We start from the raw sequence: 21840 nt of genomic DNA, 5'->3' as shown, positions 1-21840 counted from the left end.
TGTATCGGCGTTGTCGTTTGGCAGGTCTAACAACATTCGTCAACCTGTCGAATACAGACTGCCGAGGTGTGGATGCGCAACAATGGCATTCTGACAGGACTGCAGATATAAGCCTCTCACATTGACATGAGTGAGCTGCTTGTGCTGTTGGTTTTCCTCTCGACAATAATTCCCACAGATCAGGAACTTGGGAGGAGACTTTCCCCGGGCACGGAGGCGGAGATGGACCCCCCTGCCCTTGGGTGGGTGAGATTGGTTCTTGTCGAACGTGGATTTTGAAGCCACGCTGACTTTTCTGAACCTGACAGACCTCTTGAAGATCGCGTTCTTGAGAAACGGATCTAGGGTCGCGTTCCTGAGAAATAACGCGAGGGTCGCGTTGAGATTTGTAAACATTAGGCCGAGGCCTACGTTTAAATGATGAAACAGACCTCTGAGGGTCATGTTTTGTTTGAACGCGCCCCTGAGGGTCGCGTTTGGTTGGTGAAACAGACTCTTGAGAGTCATGTTTCGTTTGAACGCGCACCTGAGGGTTGCGTTTAGTTTTGACAGCTCCCTTCTGAGGGCTGCGTTTTGAAGGAACAACGCGCCACTCAGGGTCGCGTTTCAGCTGTATAAGCCGAGGCTCATAGTCGGGCTCGTTGCCGCGAAGTGAACGTTCTTCCTTGGGAACGCTAGGTTCGGGTGAATTTTCAGAAACACGGTCCTCGCGTTGGGCTAACATTTGGCTTTCACGCAAGTGTGCTCGACGTATGGATCTTCTTCGTCTGCGAGCGGCGTTCTTCTTGGCTTGTTTCAAAGCCTTAGCAGCAGCGTCATTGACGCTCATGGAACTCGTCTCCTCCAGAGGCCGTTTGTGGCCCGAAGTATGTCTGGCTGACGCGGAGGTGGGATCTTCAACTAGCAGAGCTAGTTTGAGTTCCTGGCCGAAGGAGAGGGCTTTCTTCGGCACTTCAACAACAGAATTGATCTCCTTGGAGATCTTGCGGACACCATGCTTAGCCTTGGGGCTAAGCGATCCAGAGGATAAGGCTTCCTCATAATTAGCTTGATCAAACTCTACGATGCGAGTTTCTACAGTGGTTCCCATGAGGTGGACGTCGGATGTTTGTAGGGAAAATTGCAAAGAAGAGAACAAAGAAAATTGACTTGTATTCCTTTGATTCTGATTACAATTTGATTACAAAAGAGAAGAGAACAAATTTGATTCTCTCCTTTGTTTAAAACTGGGTTCTTCTTGGTAGCGATGGAATGCCTCCTTCGATTGCTCGCGTCGAATTTGCTCTCCGTTGACGATCCGACCGTCTTCTATCTCGTGGGAACAATGAACTTCTGTGGAAAGTTTAATGGATAACTCTGAATGAGTTTAAGAACTCTAAACGAGTTAGAACTCTGTTAATAGAGTTGTTAGAACCAAAAATTCGGTTAATGACCAAGCTGATATTCTGTTGTTGAAGAATCCTCTCAGATTTGATCTTCTGAATTTGATTCAAAAATCCTATCTCCAAGGATTTTACTGCTGCTGCTGTTGAATCACCAAACCTGAGTGGTTGAGATCCTGAAAATCCAACCTGCTGCCAACTCTTCCGTTCCAAAAAGCCAGCCTCTAACTCAGTTGAGTTTGTTGAGTTTTTATAGGGGGATCAGAGGTTGTAACTGCCCTCTAAATCCGCTTCTGAGTGGGCATGATTTCCTCAGATCGTGGGGAAAACAGTTCTAAAACCGTTCGACTCGTATTTGAACGAGTCAAACGCCCAATCTGGCGTTCAAAACCCAACGTCGCCTCTTAGAATTAAGACGCGATGTTGGGTGTTGGCTGAACATCATTGAACGCGAGGGTCGCTCGCGTTTTGGTTTGTTGTAGTTTGGGAACGCGGGGGTCGGTGTTGGTTGAACCCCTACGAACGCGAGGGTCGCTCACGTTTAGCTTGTGCTTGGAAACGCGGTGGTCGCCCGCACTTCCAGAATTGTAACGCGGGGATGACATCTGCGTTTTAGAAGGAGCTAGTTGACTTGTAACTTCTTCTGTAAAGCGTTGCAAGGACCGTTGTTCAGTAATCCTAGCTTTAGCTGTTGTGGAATGTGAAAGTCGTCAGATTGTAACTTTCACTGCAGAATGTGAAGACTGCTGAATAGAGTTTTTCATCAGTTGTCGGAAGTATCGTTGAATTGTAACTCTTCTCGATCTATGTGAAAAGTCCTCCATTTGCAGCTTTCGATTGTCGGCGCGAAAGCTATTTGATTGTAGCTTTCGTTGTTGGAACTTGACGGGAATCAACATCCATAGTGTTTTTAGATGAATATTTGCCCACAGCTCTCTACCAAGCAACTCACCAACTACGTCCAAACTTTTATTTCTGAAATCATTACACTGCTCATCAGCATCTCTAATAGTTGCTAATATAATATTAGTCATGTTGTTGTCGCAACCATCAAGATCACTCATCTCAGAAATGAGGCCGTGTTTGTAGTGATTGTAGAATTGCGAATACAGTAATTAGAAAGTCGTCTGATTGTGACTTCCATTGTCGGAGCTTGATAGAGATCAGCTATCCATTGTGATTTTTAGACAGCCTACAACTATCTGTAGTGATTTTTAGACAGTCTACAAGAGCATCGTCATCATAGAGAAGGGGTAGTAGCAAATGCTACATAATGATATATAAATATATCTAGGTCGATGCTCCACACGAGAGTCACTTGTCCAGCTTGTTTCTACCATATTGAACCGACATTGGGACTATGTCTCCAAATAAGGGTTGGGTTGCCATTGTCAGTGACCTCATTTATAGGCTTAACCCCATCTCCCTCGATGAATCCAGAACCACACTCCTGGATAATCCCTTAGTCAAAGGGTCAGCAAGATTTTTCTCAGACTTTACAAAGTCCAAGATCACAACTTTGCCTAACAGGTGTTGTACAGACTTATATCTTATTTGAATATGTCTGTTATGTTTTTTATTTACATGTACTTGCTTTAGAAGCTCTATGGTAGATCTAGAATCAGAGTGAATGAAAATAGGAGGAGAGGGTTTAGGGACCAAAGGAAGTTCAGAGAGAAGATCTTTTAACCATTCGGCTTCTGTGCAAGTAGTATCAAGAGCAATCAATTCAGACTCCATGGTGCTCCTGGCAATTACAGTTTGCTTACAAGATTTCCAGGATATAGCTGCACCACCAAAAAGAAATACATATCCTGATATAGACATTATACTGTTCGAATTCGTGACCCAGTTGGCGTCACTATACCCTTCTATAGCATCAGGGTAACCAGTATAAGTCAAGCAATAGTCAATTGTGCCTTTCAGATATTTGAATACTCTTTCTAAGGTAGTCCAATGATCTTTGCTAGGGTTGCTAGTATACCGGCTCAGTCTCCCTACATCATAGGCTATATCGGGTCTGGTCCGGTTGGATATGTAAAGAAGAGATCCAATCAGCTGAGAATACCTTAACTGGGAGACAGGATCACCTTCATTCTTCTTCAAGGATATAGAAGAATCATAATGTGTGGAAACAGGTTTAGAGTTATGAAAGTTGAATTTGATTAGCATTTTCTCAATGCTATGGGAAAGACTCAAAGATATTCATCTAGTGTCTCTAGATATTTTCATTCTAAGTATCATGTCAGCAAGACCTAAGTCTTTCATATCAAAGTTTTTGGAAAGATAATCCTTAACCTTTGAAATTAATTCAAGTGTTATTCCAAATATAAGGATATCATCAACATAGAGACAGAGAATGACATAGTCATTGTTTATCACTTTAGAATAGACACATTTATCATGTTCATTCACAGTGAAGCCATATTGTGCAATGACGTTGTCAAATTTCTGATGCCATTATTTAGGACCTTGTTTAAGACCATACAAAGATCTAACAAGCTTACAGACTTTGTTTTCCTGACCCTTGGTAATGAGGCCTTCAGGTTGGTGCATATAGATCTCTTCATCTAAATCACCATTCAGGAAAACAGTCTTGACATCCATCTGATGTATGATTAGCTTATGGATAGCAGCAAAGGCTAATAATACTCGGATAGTTAAGATTCGGGCTACAGGAGAATAGGTATCAAAATGTAAAGCCTTTAGCTACTAATCTAGCTTTAAATTTATCTATGGAACCATCAGCTCTGAGTTTCTTTTTGAATATCCACTTACAACCAATAGGTTTACAACCTGGAGGTAAGTCGGTAAGTATCCAAGTATGGTTTTCCATGATAGATTTAATTTCATTATCAATGGCTTCTTTCCAGAAATGAGACTCAGGTGAATCCATTGCTTCTTGGAATGAACTTGGATCACCTTCAACAAGAAAGGTAAGGAAGTCTTCTCCAAAATCCTTTTCGATTCTACCTCTTTTGCTTCTTCGAGGTTCAATATCAAGAGGTTGAGAAGAACTGGAAGATGGTAGATCGGAAGGAAGGGATGATCTGGGATTTTTTGAGATTTTAGATTTGAAAGGAAAGATGTTTTCAAAGTAGACTGCATCTATTGCTTCAATGATGGTATTGTTGGATATGTCATTGATTTCAGAGTTGATGACTAGAAATCTGTTAACATTTCTATCTAGTGCATATCCAATAAAAGAAGCATCTACAGTCTTAGAACCAATTTTTCTCTTCTTAGGTTCGGGAATAGCTACTTTAGCCAAGCAACCCCAAACCTGGAAGAAATTCAGATTAGGATATCTCCCCTTCCAATATTCATAAGGAGTTGTATCAGAATTTTTCTGGGGAATCCTATTGAGAATGAAGCAAGCAGAAAGAAGAGCTTCACCCCAGAGATTTCAGGTGCTCCTGAACTGAGTAACATACAGTTCACCATGTCCATTAGGGTTCTATTCTTTCGTTCAGCTACCCCGTTAAATTGTGGTGTATAGGGAGCAGTAACCTCATGAATAATACCATGTTCTTAGCAATTCAGTCATATGGTGGTCCCCCCCCCCCCCCCCCCGATCAGATCTTAGAATCTTGATCTTCCTGTCAAGTTGGTTCTCAGATTCAGCTTTGTACACCTTAAACCTATCTAAGACTTCATCTTTAGTCTTGAGAAGATAGGTGTAACAATATCTGGAGTGATCGTCTATAAAAGTCATAAAAAAGCTCCTACCCCCTCGGGTGAGAACTCGGTTTGAGTCACACACATAACTATGAATTAATTCGAGGGGTTCGGAGTTTCTAGTTATAGACTTGAAGGATTTTTTAGTGTGTTTCCCTTGAACACAGATTTCACACTTAGATGAGGTATCATGAGAAGATTTGGGAATAAGGTTTAATTTACTCATTCTCTGCAAGGTTTGGAAATTGACATGTCCAAGTCGTCCATGCCAGACATCACAAGATTCAACAATTTGTATAACAAAAGACTCAGAAATTTCATTAGAACTGGAATTGATTACATTGAGTTTGAAAAGGCCATTGCAGATAAAACCTTTTCCTATGAAAACATTACTCTTTGTAATCACAAATTTGTTGGATTCTTTTACAATCCTATAACCAGCTCTAAGAAGAAGAGATTCACTAATCAGATTGCGACGGAGAGAAGGAACATGATAAACGCCTTGCAGATGAAGAACTTTCCCAGAAGTCATGGTGAGCTCTATACGTCCACTTCCTATTATTGATTTAGTGGAGTCATCTGCTAAGCTTATGCTTCCTCCACTTGATTCCTGATAATTTGAAAACCAAGAGCGATCATTACAGACATGGATATTTGCTCCGGAATACAAATACCAATCAGTGGAAGAAGTTAGAGAATTTACAAGATGAGGTGAATAGGCTAACCTGAAAGAGGTTGGATTCATTTCAAACATATTAACTTTGTTGGATCCATTTCCTTTAGAAGCAGGTTTAGCCGGTTCCTTCTTCCAAAAGAAGCAGTTGGGAGCCATGTGGTTGGTTCTACCACAGACAAAGTAGAACTTTCCATCAGACTTATGGCTGGAAGAATTGGGATTTGACTTGAAGGAAGATTTGTTGAAAGATTGTTGGTTTTTCTTGAATTTCTTCCCTTTGGGTTTGAAATTCCTAGATTTAGGCTTATCCTCTACCAAGTTTACTTTAGCTTTTGATTCATTCTTGGTGTTGGAATTTTTCCCATGCTGGTCTTCAATACGAATAGCTTTGAGGGCTTCAGTTAAGGTTAGATCTCCTTGCTTGTGTCGGAGATCTCCAGCAAATCTAGACCAGGAGGGAGGGAGTTTATCAATCAAACAGGAAACTTTATAATCGTTAGTAAAAGTGTTTCCTTTTAATTGGAGATGACGGAGGAAATCTAGGAATTCATGAATTTGTTCATTAATGGGCTTGTCATCAACCATCATGAATTTATTGAAGGATGAGGAGGTGAAACGCAGAATTCTGGCATCATCATAGCCATATTCTGCTTTAAGAGCATTCCATAGGTCTTTTGTACTTTTGAACTCATAGTATATGTCATAAAGGTTGTCCGCAAGTGCGCTAAGAATCCTCTGACAACAATGATAGTTAATTTCTTCTGGTTTCATAGAGCTAGAAAAGGAGCTAGCACCAGAACTAGAAGTGGAAGGAGCAGGCTGAGCAGGATCAGGAGTCAAAGGTTGAGAACCACTAGTAGAAGACTCAGGAGTGTCAATAGCAGATAAAAGACCTATGGTGGTGAGCCAGTATTTCATCTAATTAGCCCACCGTTTATAGTTGACACCGGTGAACTTCTCAGGTTTGACATTTTTTGAATGATCAGGAATTGCCATAAGTCCAATTTGAGTTTACTAGTCTAGGTAGATGTAATCTGATCTTTTTTGAATGATCAGGAATTGCCATAAGTCCAATTTGAGTTTACTAGTCTAGGTAGATGTAATCTGATCAAATAAAGGATTTTGTCAATACAATTTGAGTTTACTAGTCTAGGTAGATGTAATCTGATCAAATAAAGGATTTTGTCAATACTACTAGACCGGAAACTTAATTAAACATGCTCTTAACTAAAAACTCTAAAAGTGAAAAGATTAAAGTTTTACTCGGGTAGTTTGGCCAGGTAAGGATAGTACTAGAGGTTGATCAAAGATCTATTAAGTACCTCGTTTCTTACAGAGCGCTTTATGCAACCCTTAAACATTACCTTAGACACCAACTAATCCAAGAAAACTTAAACCAGTTCACTTAAAGATTTTTTGTTTTTGACAGTTACAGAAATTGAATACAAAAGCAGCAAAATAATTTTTTTTATATCTACTAATTTAGATGCAAAAATTAGTTAACAATTAAAACAGTTAACTATAGGTTAAAAATTGCAGATTTAAATTAACAGCAAAATTATAATCAATCTTCTAGATTGCTGTCAAAACAGGAATATAATAATAATATAAAATCCAAATTAAAGAGTTAGAAAATTCAGGCCCGATCGGGAGCAGTCGTGATGTCACTGCCCTAGAAGATTGAGGACTCGCCTATCGCCCTGACACAATCTGTCCCCTCTTCCCTAGCGGTAAAAACCTCCAGAATCGGCCGGCCTCTGCACTCGGGCGTGAGTCACAGAGCTTATGCTCAGACGAAAATGGTTGCCCAAAATATAAATATAAATATGTAGCCGAAATTTCTTGGAGAAATGAGAGTAGAGAAAGAAGAGAGCTCAGAAGTTGTTCTTCTCTTCGTTGGTGTGTCTCTGAATGATCTCCACGCCTGCTTATATAGGTGAGGAAAAGTGTAACCCCCTGAATCCAAGGAACCGTTACGCACAAATCTTGCTTCCGTTACCCGCATGCGGCCGTTACAAAACGTGTAAAACGTGCAAAAATAAAAGCTTGAGAAGCAAAAAATATGTGCATGTGCAAGCGGGCGAGGCGAGGCGTGGCGTGCGTGCGTGTGTGAGATAGATATGCAAAGCCCACAAAACCCAAAACACTATTCAAAGCCCAATAAGGAGAGAACCATTATATACCCTATACTATTCATCTCATTTTCCAATGTGGGACTATTCACAAAGGCAAAATTACCTTTTTATGAACAAAACATCCAACAGTAACTTTTTTCAATATGCCCCCTAATGGGGAATATGAAACTTTATCAAAAGTTAACGGGTTTTTTTTTTGAAAATAGTGTTGAAAATTGGGACATTATGATGATAGTTTGGGTGTTCCAGTCTGTAAAAATAATGTTGAAAATTAGAGGGGTCTATAGAAAAAAAAATGGAGACTACTCTCTCTGGGGGGTAAGTAGAAAAAACTTCAAACATGACCCAAGTCTTATGCGACTGAATCCGAAGAAAGCATTGAAAATGTATCCTACATATCTTTATTGAAAATGTATCCTACATATCTTTACCCTCTTAGTTTTTTTGATTTTAAACTGAAATACCCTCTTGTCTGTTAGTAATGATTTTCATCTCCTCCAATATTTAGGGGCTGTTTGGTTGTATGTTTTACCATGTAAAATGATGGAAAGTATAAAAAAGTGGGTCCCAATGTCAGTTTTTATTACTTTACATTGTTTGTTTAAATTCTCTTTTACATGAAAAACTTACACCTTTTGATGAGGTGTCACTGAAAGCAAAATCATCAAAATTAGGAGTGATTTTGTTGGAAAGCTTACACAATGTCATAAATGTGTCTAAAACAATAATAAAAAAGCCAAAACCTTGTAGAAAGTGGTGAGGTGGATAACCACTTTCCATTTTGTGTCATAAATACTCTACTTTACATTATACTATCCAAACAATGTAATACTATTATTTTAGGATTCATAAAGATTCCTAACCAAACAATGTAAACACTCGAATGAAAAGTGATGAGGTGGATAACGACTTTCTATTTTGTGTCATAAATACTCCAGTTTCCTAAAGGCATTCAAACAGCCCCTATTGTGCTTTTTAATTTACTTTGCTTTCTGATTGGTTGTGGACTATTTGACAAATATACTAGCGTGAAGGTAGTGCTCTACTTTTGAAAGGAAAATTTCCGTCTTTTATTTCTCTTTCTTTATTTTCACAGGTAGTTTCACAGGTAGAATTTGTATCTGAAGTCAAGTTCCAGAAACTGAGAAGCTGGACTCTTAAGTTTCAACAGTTGAATTTTTCAAATGACTATTAATCTATGTAATCACATTAAAGCCTGTGCTCTATTTGACTAATACCTCTTAATATAAAATAGGGGAAATTGCTTTTGGCCCCTAATTTCCTTACAAGTATTCCACCAACCCCCAAGACTTTTTCAACACTCCCAAAACCCCCAAAAACAAAGCCACAATTCCCTGAGCCCCCAAAACACGAAAACCAAGAGTTTAAAACATGTGAAGACCATAATACATTTTCTTTTTTTTTCATGATGTCACTGTGATGATTTGAAATGGGTTTTGGGGGGGGTTTGGGGGGGGGGGGGGATTCTAGTTCCCTCCAAAATTTTCCAACAGCGTCGACATCGGCGATGAAACTTTCCCGTCGTTCGTTCATGAGGCGAAGAAAACTACGATCTGGTGATGACGAGTTGCGATGGATTCAGCGTCGCCGTTCCGAAGAAAAAGGCGGAAACTTCGGCGACTCCCGGTATAATTTTTTATTTCTTTTTTAACTTGTATTTGAATCTGAATGCTATATTTTTTGTTATTTTACATATTGTTGTAATTTTTTTTAAAATCGATGACTCGAGATTAAAGTAGAGTATGTAAATTTATATATTGTTGTTATTTCACTATAGTGAGTTTGTTGTTAAGGTTATGAGTTGATTGTGAAGGAAGGTTATGTGTTGGTTTTGAAGGTTAGGAGTTGGTTGTGAAGGTTAGGAGTTGGTTGTGAATGTTACGGGTTGGTTGTCAAGGTTACGAGTTGGTTGTGAAGGTTATGAGTTTGTTGTGAAGGTTACGAGTTGTTTGTGAATGTTACTAGTTGATTGTGAACCTCAGTAAGGAGTTAGTTGTGAATGTTAGTTAATGACAATCACAATCAACTCATTGTCGAGGTTCACAACCAACTCATAACATCACAAACAATTCGTAACCTTCACAACAAACTCATAACATTCACAAACAACGTGTAACCATCATAACCAGCTTATAACATTCACAACCAACACCTAACATTAACAACCAACTCGTAGCCTTGACAACCAACTCGTAACCTTCACAACCAATTCCTTACCAAGGTTCATAACCAAAACGTAACATTGACAACCAACTCATAACCTTGACAACCAACTCGTAATCTTCACAACCAACTCCTAACCTTCACAATCAACTTGTAACTTTGACAACCAACTTGTAACCTTCATAATCAACTCGTAACCTTCAAAACCAACACATAACCTTCCTTCATAACCAACTCATAACCTTAACAACAAATTTATTATAGTAAAATAACAATAATATATAAATTTACAGACTCTACTTTAATCTCAAGTCATCGATTTCAAAAAAATTACAACAATATATAAAATAACAAAAAAATATAGCACTCAGATTCAAGTACAAGTTAAAAAAGGGAAAAAACTACACCGGGAGTCACCGGATGATAATCATATTTTATTATAATTTTATACCCTCATTATCTATTTTATATAAATAAATATGTCACTAATAATTGTTTTTATCTTTAAATGCATGTTAATGAAGAATAAATCTCAAACTCTCATCTCTCAACAAAGGCCATTGATTTAATGAAGAAATGAAGCAAAAGAGAAATCAAGAAGCCCATTGGAAAATCAAATTACCAATTTATCCAAAAGGCCATTGATTTAATAAAGAAAATAAGTATGAAGCCCAAAAGCCCAAAGCCCAAAGTCAATACAAGAGGAAATCTGTGGATGGCAAAAGGAAGAGACTGGGTATCGATACCAGCATCAATGCTGGCATCGATACCCGTATCGATACCAGCATCGATACCCGTATCGATACCAGCATCGATGCTGGTATCGAAACCTATGAGACTGTAGCACGTTCTAGAAATTCAAAGGTGAAGATTGTTGCTTGGGGCTCAAGACAAATCTAACGGCTTATATTCATTGAAGATTACTATAAATAGGGGTAGAGAGTGAGGGGTTAGAGGTGTGAAAAATTTTGTAACTCCATTTGGAGAGGAGGACTACTCTTAATTGAGAAGGCCTTCCAAAATTGTAACTTTTGTTGTAATTAATAATAATAATTTTTTCTCCACTTTAAATTTATCTTTTCTCCTCTTTGTTGGGAAGGTTTGCATTTCTTTTATTTTCCTTTTTTATTTCTTTTTTGTAATTTCTTTATTATTGCTTATTAGTTAGATTTACATTCATGCTTGTAGTGTAGATTTATTTTTTTATCTTTTTATTTCTTTTTGCACTATAATTTGTAGAGTAGATTTATTTTCTTGTATTTAATTTTTACAATTTATTTTTTAGTTTAGATTTTAATTCTTTGTAGTTAGATTTATTTCTTGTTCGTAGTTTAGATTTTTCTTTTCTTTTTATTTTTGTAATTAGTTCTTTTTCTTCTTGCTTTTATTTCTTAAAATGTGAAATTAATTCTTGTAGGAATCTTAGAATTGTATGAAACTAGTCTAATTTTCTTTATATTATATGAATTATTCTCTTTCACTTAAATATTCATGTTTAGGATAATAAACTAGAAAACTAATTGGTAGAAGAAGAATTTGATAATCTATATTTATCTTAAATGGTTTGATAGGTTATGCTTATGAATTCTAGGATTACTATCTTGTTGTTGTTCTTATCATGAATAGTAATTTTGACTTAGATGATAATTTGATAGGTTATACTTTTCTTAAATGGTTTGATAGTCTATGCTTAATAAATCTAAGTTGAAATATGATAAAAAGAGAATAGTTTGTATTTTGTAATTGAGATTAGCTAGTGGATTAAATTCTAGATTTCTCATATCTTTAATTGAATTCTCCATCTTGACTTTCTTGAATTTTCTTTTCATTCTTGATTTTATTTCTTGATTTTATTCATTCTTCTTTCTTGCCTTGTGATTTCATTTATTCTTTGATTCTTTCTTCTCTCCTCTAAAATTCAATTTATTGTCTCTTGCATATATTCACAACAATCACTCATCACAATCACACTTATTCTTTAATCCTATTTTTGTCACGCACAAAACATAAGAACCAATTCTAATAATCTCTTAAAATCACATTCCTCGTGGGATCAATAACTTTTTATACTATAACTTGATCAATTGTGCACTTGCAATTTTGGTACATAATTATGCTGCATCACCGGAGTTTCTGCCTTTTTTTCAGAATGGCAACACTGTAGGCTGTCTAAAAATCACAATAGATAGTTGATCCCCCATCAAACACCGATGATGGAAGTTATAATCTGACGACTTCCAGAAGGCTACAATTTGAGGACTTTCACGTAGAAGGCTACAATCTGACGACCTTCACGACAACTGATGAAAGCTCTAATTCAACAGCATTCACAATCAACATCGGGAGTTACAATCTGACGACTCTCATATTTTTAAGGAGCCAAGACGAAGTTTACAAGAGGACGATCTGTGCAAAGCTCTAGCAAAAAAGACTACAAATTGACGGTCTCTTCATATTAAAACGCATATATCTCTCAAACCGTAAGGAATTTGACGAAACGGAGGAAGCGAACTGAAGCCTTCGGCTCGGTTCGGATGGCCCCGTCTCGTCGAGATAGCCGATTTTCATATATAATTCGTCCAATTCCGACGTACGGTTTGAAAGTTATGACCTGTTCTTCGTAGCAGATTATGTTCTGAGGTCCGTCTGCAAGACTGGACTTCGTCAGAACATCGGACTTAGCCTGAAGCTCGCCGAGCTGTGCGTTCCTTAAACAGGCGTCGAACTCTGTAACGCAGAGTTGAATCGTAAAACGCAGACAAGTGTGCGTTCCTTAGCAGGCGTCGAGCTCTGTAACGCAGAGTTAAATCACGAAACGCACACGTAATGTGCGTTCTTCGACAGACTCGACTGCATCCCAAACTCTGAACGCAGAGTTGATCCTCAACGCACCAGTGACCTGTGCGTTTCCAATTTCAGAACGCATGCGGCCTGTGCGTCTCAAATCTCCAACAGAGATTTAACTCTGCGTCCTAAGCCTTGGACGCAGAGTTAAAGCCCAAACGTGGCATGTGCGCCTGTGTTGCTTGAACTGCTGAACGCAGAGTTCAGCTCTGCGTTCTAACGCCCTAGCACAGAGAATCTGCCTGTGCGTTCAGCCACCAAGATAGGCCCAACTCTGCGTTTTTAGTCTAAAAACGCAGAGTTTGGGCCCTGAACGCCGTTTTTAGCGTTTGACTCGTTCAAGCACGCAATGAACAGTTCCAGGAACTGTTTTTCCCCACGATTTGAGGGATTTTCGCCCCACTTAAGAGCGGATTAAGGGGGTAGTTACCACCCTTAATCCCCTATAAATACCAGAAACTCAATTGAGTTCAGGGATCGAATTTTTTCTCATCAACAAAGGGAGATTCGGTCAAAAGGCTGGCATTTATTCTTGGATCTGGGACTTGGCAGCAACAGAGAGTTTTGGAGATCAACAACTTGAAGGAGCTCTTGAATTATTTTGGAAGGCTTTTAATTGAAGCCTTTGAAATTATTCGGCCTTGGCTTATAACCGACTTTCGGTTCAAATCAACTCTTTTTCAAGAGTTCAAACTCGTTCAGAGTTATCAACTCGATCAGAGTTCAAAACTTGCTCTGCAAGTTCTTCTAAAACTCACTCTGAGTTATTAACTCGTTAAGAGTTATTTTTAAGACTCTTTTTCAAGAGTTTCGAACTCGATCAGAGTTATCAACTCGTCCAGAGTTTCAAACTTGCTTTGCAAGTTCTCCACAGCGTCAAATCGTGAGGAGAAGACATCGTTCCAGTGAATCAAGACGTTCGGATCGTCAACGGAGAGCAAGTTCGACGCGATCAATCGAAGGAGGCACCCCCCCCCCCCCCCCCACCCCCCCCAAAAAAACCATTTCAAATCATCACAGTGACATCATGAAAAAAAAGAGAAACAATATTATGGTCTTCACATATTTTAAACTATTGGGTTTTGTGTTTTGAGGGCTCAGAGAATTGTGGCTTTGCTTTTAGGGGCTTTGAGAGTGTTGAAAAAGTCTTGAGGGTGGGCGGAATACTTTTAGGCTACGTTTGGGAACTTGGATTTGGGCCCTGGATTTAAAATTCAGGGTATTTCAAATCCAAATCTCTCGTTTGGGCTCTAAGTTGGGCTGAGATTTGAAATCAACTTATTTTGAAGAGGGGAATTTGGAAACCCAAATACGCGTATTTCAAATCTCACCCTGCCCCTAGGTATTTGCCAAAATCCGACCGGACTCCTCCTCTCTCATTTCTCAGTCTCGATTCCGACTCTCAAGTTCTCTCTAACCTCTATCTCTCCTCTCTCCCCTTCTCCTCTCTCGTCATCACATTTACTCACCACTGTCTGTTCCCTCCTCAGGATCTCATCGTCGTCGTCGCCCCCGCTCTCCCCCTCGCCGTCGATCTCAGCTCCGGCGAGGGTTTCGATGTCGTCTTCGCCGCTTTCGGCCAGGTGACACTTCACCACACTAGATCCCCACTCCCACTTCCACATCGAAGGCGACTGAGCCTATCTTCTGACCGAGGGTTCTTTTTGATCGAGCACCTAGGGTTTCCGTAACATGCGAAAGATTCGACTCTGATTGATTTTTCTTCAAATTTCAAGATTGCGTATTGAGGAACTGAAGGATTTAAAGGCGGGAATTGAGGAGGAGGAGGAGGAGGAGATTTCAAGATTGCGTATTGAGGAACTGAAGGATTTAAAGGCGGGAATTGAGGAGGAGGAGGAGGAGGAGATCTCCACCCCTGCGCTTCTCTATGATCTTTTCATCAGGAAGATGATCCAGGCGGAGTTTCGGTGGTTGATGAGGTCTGTTTTCTCTATTTTCTCTGTTTAATTGGTAATGGATTTGTTTAAAAGACTGAAAATTTTTCCATCTTACGTAGAATTGTGTTATAATGTTTGTTCGATAATATTTGGAGGTTCTCTGCGTGGGAATTTGGTAGTGAAAAGAGTTGGATTTATATACAGAATTCAAGTTTAATCAATTAAACAACAACAACCACCAGCGAAACTTTCTTGGTTACATCCAACCTAGTTCTCTTAGGCCTAACTCTGGTACATTTAGTAGTCTCTTCAAGTCTACGACACTCGTGAGATTGAAGTTTCTAGATATGATGCAGACATAGGGCATTTTATAAATTATGATGAGTCTACGATATTTCTTGAATGCCATCCTATGTATCTGGTTTTGGCGGTGAGATGATGAGCATAATAACCAACAAGAGTTATTAATAACTTGAATGCAAATCTTTGCAAACATAAAAGGAGAAGATTGTGTTATCAATTTGTTCTGCATAGTTTGATGATGCACACGTTATTCACCATTATGGTTCCTCTACTTTTTCTAATAGGGATACCAAATTAAAAATCCTTGCAATTCTCAAGATATTATCGTGATTTTTAAATGTAATTCTCTTATCTATAGCTTCTTGAATGTTTATTTTGGGTTTCAATATTTATCTTTTACATTAAGCATACTGCTCATATTCTATGGTTCATGTTTCACTTCTATTACTGTTAAGCAATATTGAAAATTAAGTCATAAATTATCATGTATCATTATCACTACTCTCCATAAAAATTAAGTCATAAATGGTTAAATCCAATCCAAAAGCATCTCCACAAAATTTAGATCATCCACTTTTGTGTGAGGCATTGATTGATGTGTTAAAAGTTATAAGCAAAGTTGTTTTAGATGATCATCTTCAGGTCTGCCCGTTTGACATTTTGAAAGAACGCATTTTGTAGCTTTGTTAATGTTGGTGATGTAAAATCATCTGAATTGATCTGTTATAACATGATGAGTATTGTATTATTATGCTAGTCCCGGTGTGCCTCTTTTGATATCTCTCGGTCTATCTTCTGGCACTACATGATTTTCCAATGTTACAGAAGACATTTCTGTAACTTTTTAGATATTTATTCTATGTTTATTTAATTGAAGACAACATGTGCTTAGTTTTTATTAATTCTTTGTTGAGTTGAAGTTTGAGTGTATAATTCTGAGTTTTATGGCTATAACTTGGTCATTGCAGTGTTTATTTAGTTTGCTATATGGTTACCCCCCACCCAAAAAAAAGTGACTTTTTGATTGATAGAGTAAATATCGTGGTTATTATCCTCACACATGCATGAATATTGTGTTCACCACCTGTTATTGCAATCGGGAAAAAGTAATTATACCCTCTGTAATAATAGGTCATATTTTTCTTTAAAAAAAGTTCTATAGATCTGCAAAATCTAGTTTAAACTGGAAGTTGTAAAGGGTTTAAAGATAAACAATATGTCAAACTGTGAAATCCAATTTAAAAGAGAAGATGGGAAACAGTAAAGTATGACTTTTGTGATTCTTTCCAACATGAGTGCATTATAGGGTTTTTTTTGCTTCTGTGTTCTACTGAGGTTATGTTCTTGAATTTTTTTTTCATTGATATTCTTGTTTTGTTTCTTAAACACGTTGCTCTAATACATTTGCTATGAGTTTCTTTTGCTAGGTGCAGTTCCATTTCCTAGTCATGTTCAATGCTTAAAAACTTGGTGTTTGTGGAGTAATCACCTTAAATGAGTCATACGAAACCTTGGTGCCTACATCACTTTATCTTGTAAGTATTTACTTTTATTTGGTGTTTGTGCATTTGGTGTCTTTTAACTCTTCTAGTACTTCCTTTCTGTTATATATTTTCTCCGCATTGTTATATAAAAACATTATATTTTCTATTATATATTCTGACCCCTGATCCCTTCCTAAAAAAACAGATGATGGATGATTCTTTCTTCATATTGTTGGGATATGTGTTGTATCTATCATAGTATCGAGTGTGCTTTAAGTGAACCTTTGGATAGTGCTATGGTTTAGGGGGTTACTGAAACTTACAAAATGTTTCACTGTCATTTCTGATTGTCCTTGGTACACACTTGCGGCTGTTGCTGCTGTTAGGCAGATTAGTTGAATCGTTTCTGATTTGGTCCATTCATGTGTAATTTGTCTCTATTTATGGACAACAAGGCTCAAAGTACTACAAAACCAATGAAGGCATTGACATTACCTGTTATCTTTTCTTGTGAAGTAATCTGGACCTCGTGGACATTCGCATCTTCAAGTAACAGGGGCTAACCACCAATTTTGGGATATTTCGTTTAATCTTGTCAAGGGTTCACTTGTTAGCCTCATGTGAATTTGATTAGTTGTTAAACTTATAGTAGTCCGCTCTTTGCATATCTGCAAAAGCGTTAGTTGATGTTCAGTCTCTGAGATTGGTGATGCAGATAATGCCGGGGTTATTGTGAACCCAAAGGGGGAAATGAAAGGTATATTACATCCTTTTCCCATGGATTATCCTTTTTTTAACCATCTCAGCATCAGACTCTATTTTGTACATGCATTGTTGTTTGTAGTGAAAACTGTAATGCATAAATTTATTTTTGCTTCTTCATCTAATATATATCAATCGATGTTTTCTGCTTCTTCAGGATCTGCAATTACTGGACCAATTGGAAAGGAGTGTGTTGATTTGTGGCCTAGGATTGCTAGTGCAGCCAATGCCATTATGTAATATCCAGATTTTTCTTCAGGTGTCAGTGAGGAGTAGTAGTTTCATGTTATTTGTTATTGAAAAGAAAAGTGAGTTTTTTTAAATATGGATCCATATTTGTATTGGATGTTTTTGTTTTCCCGTGACGTACATATATTGGAATTATATGGATCCATATTTGTATTGGATGTTTTTGTTTTCCCGTGACGTACATATATTGGAATTGATATTCTTGGATCAAGCTGATGGTAGCATTGTTTTCCTTTTGTTATGAAATTAAATGGTGATGGTTTGAAGATAATAATGGTGATAGTTTGAAGATAATAATGATTCATATATTGGATATCGTTATTGAAAATTTATTAATAAATAAGCTACTGGAAAATTTGGATAATAATGATTCATATATTGGATATCGTTATTGAAAATTTATTAATAAATAAGCTACTGGAAAATTTGAAGATATTTTGTCAAACTTCTCAGGGGCTTTGTGAAATTTATCCTAACTTTTACCTCAACATAAACCTTAATGTCCGCATAAAAGATTGAGGAGTTAAGAGAAAGCATAAATTTTCTTAAAACACAAATTCTGTAATCCAAGTTCATGTATAATAAAGTGTATCCAAACACTATATATGAAATCTTTGATTTCAAATCTTTGCATTTTGTAAAGATACCCAAACAAAATATTCTATCAAATCATTGATTTCAAATCCTAGATTTAAAATCCTTTGATTTTGAATCAACATTCCAAATCCAAATCTTAGTTCCCAAACGCAGCCTTAAGGAAATTGGGGGCCAGAAGCAATTTTCCCTATATAATAACAATGGTAACAACAACAACAAATGTAATAAGGGACAAACTTCAACGATGCAATTCTAGCTCCCCTTATAACTTGTGATTTCCGCAGTGGAAAAAGGTTGTTATTTGTAGACTTATCTATTCTACACCATAGAATGTGGCTATTGCCTCGAAAAATTCCTAAAATGCTTCTGAATCCGATTCTCCTTCAATCTCATGAAGAATTACGATAGTAGCAGCTGCAACGAGTGCAGCATCAACGTTTGCACTCAAAACGTTGGGAAATTCCCTATGTTTCCTTTGAAATTGTTGGCCTCTACCAATCTTTCTTTAAAACTAAATATCAGACCACTCTTCTTCTCTTTCCACATCCTGAGCTCTCACTTCCAACTTCCTTCATCCATGAACAATGAAGCTCACTTCCACAAAAAAAACCCTAATAAATAATGTATTCACTCTCCCTCCCAACTTTTGTCTTCCGGACAAACTGTTGGATAGCAGGTTTCTAATATGTTTCTTAATTTGTTTTGGTAGCATGTTTTTGGGATTTCTAATCTGTTTTGGTAACATGATTCCAAATCTGTTTTGGTAACAGGTTATTAGGATTCCTAATCTGCACAAAATTTTATGAAAACCGTCTAACAATGGTATTTCCGTAATTAAATAGTTTCTATAGGTTTTCTAAAGCTCAGTTTGGTCCACCAAATTTTTACTGAGATAGATTTCTATAAAGTAGAGAAAAGAGGTATATTTTGTATAAATCTACCTTTATCCTATCAAAACCATGTAGAAACATTTTTTTCTCTTTCTTGTTTCTCCGGTGAACCAAATAAAAAATGACAAGAAACCTTCTTTTGGGTTTCCTTATTTTGTGCTTCTGAACTAAACTAGGAAAAGTACAAAAGATGGAAACCTCCATTTTGTAACACTAGTAAAAAGATTTCCATAAAAATCTATGGAAATATTTGGAGACTATTTCTCTGCCCACTTCTTTTTTTGGGCGGATTCGGATCCTCTCCACTATCTAAAAAGTAGTGAAGAGATCACTACATAATCACAACCATTGATTATCTAGGTGGTGGTTATGATTTTTTCTTTTAGTGTAAATTAGGAATGAGTGCAATACACAGGGGTATGGTAATTGTTAGATTTAGATTGTATCATAACCGCTTATTAAGTAATCAACGATTGAGATTAAAAGTAGTGGTCTCTCCACTGCTTTTTTATAGTGGAGATGATCCAAATTCTTTTTGGGCTGTTTGGTAGGCTTAGAAACTAAGAAAAGAAAATCAAAACACCCAACAAACTCATGTGAACATGTTTGATTTCCTTTTCTTGTGTTTGGTTGAGAGAAGAAAAAAAAAAGATGTTGTGCATGTATGACTCACCCACTAGTAAGATAATAGTGTCATGGGTTCCAAATTTAAGGAAACTCATTTCCTCTCAAAAAAAGCATGAAATGGGTTTGAAAATATAAAAATTGGTCTCACAACTTATTTCTCATGAGTAATCTCTCAAACTTGAGTTTCTAAGAAATGAACCAAACAGTCTCTAAATGGAAATCAAACCAAATAGCTCTAAGTTGCCGAATAGTATATATATATATATAATATATATATATATATATATATTATTATAATATAATATATTATAATATTATATATATATATATTATATATATATATATATATATATATATATATGGACATATGGAGTAGAATGTGAATCTAAGGTGACACCCTAGGCTCTCACCTAAGGACCGGCCTTAGAATACACATCATTTCCTAATTTTTTTTACGATCTATCCATTGAACTTGATCTACACTTCTTAAACCCAAACACACCAATTTTGGGGGGAACCCGTTGTGTTTTGACCATTCGTTGAGCCGTGCAAAAAGTTCTATTCATTCGAAACCGTTAAAATTGCAACGAGTGGATAAATGGTCAAAACACGATGGGTTCACCCCAAAATTGGTGTGCTTGGTTTAAGAACGTGTAGATCAAGTTCAACGGAGCGGATCGCAAAAAAAAAGAAATGATGTGATTTTAGGCCGCGCTCCTTAGGTGGGAGCCTAAGGTGTCACCTTAGATTCACTTTCTATATATATGATATTATATATATATATATATATACTATATATAATATATAATAACATTCTCCCATTTAATTATTAAGCTTCTAATATTTTAGTACTATTTTAGGCACATACTTCTCATAGAGATAGAGGTATTGAAATCGTCTTGGCCTTAAGAGAAAGCTGAGACACCGATCCAGCTTGTTGGGCGTTGGGGTTTTTTTTTTCTTGTATATAGAGATAAAATAATGATTTACGCTTTGTTTAGAAATCTCAAAATCACTTGCTGGTAAATTATTACAAATAAATATATAACATTGTTATAAAATGAAATTAATCAATTAACACAGCTAATAAAGATACATGATAAACGTTAACACAAAACCCCCAACGACTTGCTTAAACTTTCTTATTTAATCCGATAATAAAAAAAAGTGAAGTAACTAAGCCAGCATGTTTGGACAAAGGGATAAAAAAACTGATTACCTTTCACGGATTGAATCTCAAGAGAGATTTCGTTACCTTGATAGATCGAATCTCACTCTAAATAATGCTAGGTTACTGCTGCTTAATGTGAACGCAAGTGCATCATAATATGAAGAAACATTTTACCACAGTTAAATTGCGAGATACCATCTCTTTCAGATGATCGATAATAAAGTTATGTAAATATCACTTTTTTTGGAATTTGTAAAGCTTTTGCGTGCATGTCACATGTTACCTATGTATCCAAACACAAGTATGTAAAATTGTACTTAAATACCTATACAATTTGCTTCGCACTTATTTGTCCTAAGTATTTCCTGACATCTAACAATCTATTGTTTCTATTAGTTAAATATTGCAAGTCAAATGAAGATTAACCAATTTTCATCACGTGTAGTGTAGCCATATTTTTAGGGCTATATTCCAATATTTAACTATAACATTTAAACATTTAACTAATAAGAGGTAGTTATGTGTTATTTTTAAGAACAGTAGGGTATTTAAATGTGACAAAAAGACTTGGGATATATAAGAGTGAAGTCATGTATATAATAAAGTGCGATTGACAGCTTTTTATCGCGCCTTTGTGCACACGAGAATCGAACCCAAGCCCCTCATGAGGGAGCGACACAACTTTATCATGTGACCTACTAGGCCACTCAAATGATAGCATATTCTAACTAGAGTTATCAGAAAGCTAGAACTTCCTGGTGAGAAAAAAGGGTGATTTTTCCGGTGTAACTCCCTAGACTATTTCTGAGTGTAGAAAAAAGTAAAAATTCCACACTCTAGTCCTCTCTTTCTTGATTTTTTTTTTTTTAATGCAGACCATTTTGAGGATTAAATTGGGATTCCAGAGGAAATCGCCATTCAGGAAACTTAGGTGCTTGGCCTACTATCTTTAAAATGGTA

General features: G+C 37.0%; 1 long non-coding RNA gene across 1 annotated transcript; it reads left to right on the top strand.

Annotated features, from left to right (window-relative positions):
- Positions 17295-17693, top strand: LOC109843998. The gene is made up of 2 exons (XR_002247855.1): positions 17295-17341; positions 17504-17693. It is a non-coding gene; the product is annotated as an uncharacterized LOC109843998 (long non-coding RNA).

Source organism: Asparagus officinalis, chromosome 5 (assembly GCF_001876935.1).
Source record: "Asparagus officinalis chromosome 5, Aspof.V1, whole genome shotgun sequence".
Lineage (NCBI taxonomy): Eukaryota > Viridiplantae > Streptophyta > Magnoliopsida > Asparagales > Asparagaceae > Asparagus > Asparagus officinalis.
Note: the sequence above shows the minus strand (reverse complement) of the source record. Positions and strands in the feature narration are given on the sequence as shown.